Consider the following 6,040-nt stretch of genomic DNA (forward strand, 5'->3'; position numbering starts at 1 on the left):
CAAGCAAACCCTTCTTCCGAACTCGAAATCTCTGGTCTCTGGGTGTTTGTGCTTATTAGCTGGTTTTTACTATCGAACTATCGAATCGTCTACTTACGTCCCCCGGCTCCTGTTCTCTCCCCCCCCCCATTCGTCCCCTACTGTATCCCATCCTCGCGTCATCTTCCCACCCCTTTCGAACCCCCAAATCGGTTAGGTAAAAAGGAACAGAGTTTAAGAAATTTATGGGCCGGAAAAGAAGAAAAGAAAACCAGGCAAGGAACACTTACCCGTGGAAACATCCTGAGTCAAGAGGAAAGTTCAAAGGAAATAAAAGAGAAAGAGAGAGAGAGAGGAAGAGAACAACAATAACACATGTACACGTTGTAATAGAAAGAGGGTAAACACAAAGTGTGGAAAAACAATGTCGACCTGGAAAGAAATTAAAAAAAAATGCACACGGCAAACAAAAACTCACTCGGAGTAGATAAGTAATATGCAAAACGAGAGATAGAGAGAGATAAAGAGAGAGAGAGAGACAGACAGAGAGTGTGAACAATACCAACAAGTGGCTGAAATAAATATTGGACAAACGTAAAAAAAAGAAACAAAACACAAAAACAGGCAATTGGTATGGCAAAACAAAAAAGAAACAACAAAAAAGCAACTCAAGAAGGGAAAGAAATCAAAAACAAAACATTTGAGAAAACAAAAGTGTGGAAACGAGGATAAAGTCGGGGTGGGAGTGGGGGAAGGGAGAGCAGCAAAAAATAAGAAGAGGAAAAAAGACGCAATATACTGGTTGTCTCATCCATAAACTACATTATTGAGCTAAAATAAAGAGTAAAGGTGAAGAAAAAAAAACCAAAAAAAAAAAACAACAAAACAAAATTCTCGTTTCAATTGTTTGGTCAAAACATGAATAAAAATAAAAATATTGAAGCTTTTTTTCCTATTTTTTTTTCGGATGCAATACGTACAGAAATGCTCTCTGTTTGCGGTTGTTGTAGCAGTGCTTTTGTTTTGTTTTTAGTTGTTTCTTCTCATTGTTTTTATTCCAGACAATTGTAGCTTCTGGAGCTTCATAAAGATAAAGGTGTGTATTACATGTGTAACTGCTCTCTTGGCCCAAGCAGCACCACCGCGCCCGCCATGAGAGCACTTTGCTAATCTGTCCCCAGTTGTTTTTTTTTTACAAATTCCTTGTGTTCGCTTCGTACGCTTTATCGAATTTAATCGGTTTTCTTTTTTCGTTTGTTTTTCCTTTCCACGTATGGTAGTGTACACTTAGTGTACACTTAGTGTACACTTTGCAATGAAAACACTCACCACCAGCAATGGATTTATTGGATGGTAAAAACTGGGAGGACGGTGGGGAGCCAAACATGAAACAAACAAAAAAACTACTGCTCTGTTCTGTTTATTTCGTTTGTTTCTGATATATTTTCCGCTGCTCATTGTGTTGTTGCTTTTTTTGTTTTGTTTTGAAAAATATTCCCTCTTTAACACACCGCTCCACGCTGCTGCACATACCCACAAACAAACTTTATTTCGGCTCTGTTCATCATAAATGTGTACGCCACACCACACCCACTGGCTGCTTCCCATGGGAGAGCGGTGCGGTAGTGGATGCACTACCTTTTTTTGTGTTCTGTATACATAGTACTTTTTATTTATATAATATTAAAATATTAACAAAAAGATCCAATTATCCATGTCCTAGCGCACACGACTCTCCCTTTTTTTTACGCTTTTCCTTTCGCTTTTCCGCTTTTGCTGCAAATTTTCTGCTGCAGCACGCCACCGAAAACACCTCACACTTTTGTTTCGCTTAAAATTCGCTTGTTTGCTATTTACGTGTTTCGTACTGCCCAATGTTCCTCCTTCCTTTCGTTTCCACTAACTATCTTCCCTACATCTCTAGGAGCCATCTGTTTGTACCACTTGGCGTTTGGTGTACATGGTGTACACAAAGAAACAAAACATCCAATGTTTACGTCTACTATACTGCGTCCAAAACATTTTCAAAAGGAAAAGGACAAAACCCACCGACAGCTCGTGGCAGAGAAAGAGAGAGAGAGAGTGAGAAAGGGAATCGGTTTGTGTCAACCACACAAACAAACAAACAATCGCCAAAAACTCGCGCGCAAAACGTTACAATTGTTTTATTTTTGTTGTTGTTTCGTTTAACAAACATTTGTGTTCACAAACAAACACACACACACACATACATATACATATATATGTGTCATGAAAATGTTGCCAACGTGTAGTAACATACATGCAGAGACGATGAGATGATGGGAAAAAGGACAACAACGACATACACACACGCACCTTTTCTTCCAACATTTCAAGCCAAATACATCGATAAACAAGGGAACCGGCGGCGGCAACGAAATGTCATCGCCTGACAGGTCAGTACAGTGTGCGGGTACACTAAGAGGGCACTAAGAGGACGTTCGAATTCAAATCCTTCAAATCTGCCCACCCTGCCGGTGGCTGCATGGGCTGTACACGAACGAACACACACACACACACACAAAAATGAAACACAGTACACACGCAACACGTATCACATGCGCTATCTATTCTACTAGACACACTGGGGAGGCTGGCGGAGCGTTTTGCGATAAGGTGCGTGCATCTCTTGTCACCCGGTCACCCCGTTTACAACCCGCTGTCCATTGCTTCAGCGGGCAGATAGAACCGGCAGATCAACCGTCTCGGGGAGGAGACATGGAAAAAAAATCTAAAAATCGCGAGCACAGGACAGAAAAACCATTCCCAAGGAGTCGCTCTTGCAACACACACACACACACAAACAAACGTCTGCTGCTCCATTTTCTGTTTTGTTTTTATCATCTTTTTTTTTGTTTAGGTTTTGTTTCGTCTTCCTTCACTTTGTTTGTCCACCTTTCTTTGGAGCCTTACACACGATTCCTTACAACAACGGTTTGTAAATAATTCTCTAAGTTGATACACACCCTTCAAATCGCTTCTTCCTTCGCTTTGCACATTTTGGTTTGCTACAGTGTTGTGTTTGCATCTATTCTGGTTAGGTTGTGTGTGTGTGTGTGTTTTGTTTGTTTGTTTGTTTGTTAGTGTTTCTTCATCTGCTCTGCGTTAATGTCACTGTTTTCTTCTTCTTATTATTATTATTATTATTCTTATTATTCTTCTACTTCTTCTTCTTTTTCTTTCTTTTTCAATGCTAGTTTTGCATCACTTACAAATTGGTTGACGTGCTTTCTCCCTGTCATCCCTTCCTGCTTTCATGCTTCCACAGTTTTACGTATGCTACAAAATCCTAAACTATCGTTTGCAATGATGTTTTTACTTTTGTTTTTGTTATCTTATTCCTCGTCGTTGCCCCTCTAGGAAATGCGGTTCTTTTTCCCCCCCGAAGCGCCAATGGGTCTGTGCACTCTGCCACAGAACACACACACAGACAAACACAGAGTCGGGGCTAAGGCAAATATATGCAAAACAGTCCAAATGCTATGCCGGAAGGATCACCAGCAACATCACCTTTTTGCATCTGTTTTGTGCTGTTGCTGTATTGCGGCACAAAATTGGAACGAAATTGGGACAGCCAGACAGTGGATAACGAGCGTGAGCGATAGAGAAAAACAATCTTCCCCGGGCCCATTCTACTGTATCGTTTTCGGTTTTTTTTTGTGTGTCTTGATTGATTCTCTAACTGTCCCCAAAAAAAAAAAACATTGCTGGTTGGTTCATGCAGTTTTGACTTCCACCGCGGTTACACCGCGGCGCTTTCCTACCTAAGCAGCCAGAGCGCTGTCAACTCTAGTATAGTTGTTTTGTTTTTTGTTTTTTGTTTTTGCAAAAGGCCGTCTTCGTCAGATTACACCCTAATCGTAAGAATCTCCGAGCGCCACGTACCTCACCCCCCCCCCCCCGCGGTTAGGGTAGGATTTTCTTTTCTCTTTAAAAGTGGAAAGAGGTTTCTGTTTTTTTTTTTTACAAATATTACACAACATTATGGTTAAAGTTTTACACGACCAAGAGATAACACGCAAATATAGGCAGATAATCTGTTCGCATTCTTTTCTCACTGTTTCCTCAAAAAAAAATTGTTTGTGACCCTTTCACGGGGTTTCTTCTTCTCTCGTTCTAGCGTGCACGTGCGCACGACTCGTTTAGCATTTGTTTCGTTTTGTCTTGTTTCATGCTTTTGTTTGTTTTGATTTTACGTTCAATCAAGCCAGTTTGGTTCCATTCGTTTTCAATCACTTTTTGTGTGTGTTTCTTTGTTTGTTGTTGTTTCAAATCAAATTCGACACTTTTACCTCCTCCTTCACACCTTGTGGTGTTTCTCGTTGATGTTGCAAATTCTTTCAACGCTTGCATGAAAACTTAACGTCCGGTGCTCTTTTTTTTTCTTTTCATTTCCACGAATAATGTTGGACCAGTTGTATATATTGTAATGTCAGCTTTATTCTACTTCCTTTTAAAAGAAAAATCCTCGCTCCGGGCTTTTGTTTCCTTTTTGTTTTGCATTTCCCATGTCCCTGCCGAAATGAAGAAAAGAAAAACGCTACCGAAAATGGGAGAGCAAACCAAAACTTTGTTTGTTTGTTTTTTTTTGTTTTTGTTGCGGGATTTTATGTAACATTTTCACAATCAACTGTAGGCTTGCGCTTGCACTTGCGTTGTGTCGGACGATGGGCATTGGTATGGGAGCAGGCATATATGCACAGGGCGGACGAAAACAAATCCTAACGCTATACATATATTTAACGTTATACGGTACCGCGAAAACCGCCCACCAAACCGGGCTCTGCATTAAACGTAATTAAACGAAATAATAAGTTTAATATAACTAACACGCCTACCCCGTTGTGGGAAATAAGATTGTTTTTTCTTCTTCTTCTTTTCATTACAGACTAATATGGTAAGCAACAACTAGCCAAAAAAAAAAAACGTAACGCTAAAACTTGATCACTAACGAATTAAGCCCGATTTGGATGACGGACACGTCTTGCCTCACACCACACGCAGCATACCGCCTATGGCTCTCTCTCGCGCCCAGGCTCGGGGAGTTTTGTTTTTTTGTTGTTGAAATAAACGGCAATTCTCTTCCTGCATATTTTCCCATTTTCCCACGCATTACTGTACGGTAGGTTTGTTTGCTGGCTGCACCGTTCACCGGTGTGACACTATTTGTTTTCGTTTGTTTGAGAAGGGCAGCACCATATTTAAATTTTAGAGCAGAGAAAACAACGCTTGCATGGGCCATGAAGTGGTGAGAGGGATAAAGTAACGTTTGTAAATTTGAGAGGCTTACAAACAAACGATTGGCGCACTTTTTACACAGAAAACAGCATAACATGCGGCGTTGCACAGCATTTAATACATAATATACTTCTTAGTTAAACGGTTTTTGTTTTTTTGTTTGTTTGTTTTGTTTTTGTTTTCGTTAAAAATAACTCCTCTACTATCTCTCCTTTCTTGCGCCTCGCCATGCTCTCTTTCTCTCTTTGAGATGCTCTCACCGTACCCACGCGTAACGCTTCTTTTCCCCCCTGTACAGGGGCATTCCTTTTGCATAACGCTACACAGCAACGCACAGAAACAAATAGACAAGTACACTGCTACACAACACTCTCGGGCTCGGCGAGTGGAAACGACAGGCTACCCACACACACACACACACACGCACGCACACACATCGGGTCTGCTGTGAGCGAAGCATCTAACGAACAGAACTCAACGTTCAATTCCACAATTTCCACGCTTGTTGACGGCCGTTACGAAACACGCACCTTCAAATTCCTGTTTTTTTTTTGGTACCTTTTGTTGCCGTTATCATGTAACGCATGCGAAGGTGTGTGTGTGGTTGTTTTTCGTTGGAGCGGGTTTATTATAGGTGTTACATCCTTTAAGGACGTTTGTATGTGTACAATCGTTACAATGCAAGGTTTGTATTATGCTTTGCTTAGTTTCGTTTTTGTTTTTGTTTTTGTTTTGCTTGTAGCAATTCAAATCATATGGGGCGGTCCCGTAGTACAGCCATTAAACTCGAGCGACTCAATAA

The sequence above is a fragment of the Anopheles gambiae genome, chromosome X, assembly GCF_943734735.2.
Source record: "Anopheles gambiae chromosome X, idAnoGambNW_F1_1, whole genome shotgun sequence".
NCBI classification, from domain to species: domain Eukaryota; kingdom Metazoa; phylum Arthropoda; class Insecta; order Diptera; family Culicidae; genus Anopheles; species Anopheles gambiae.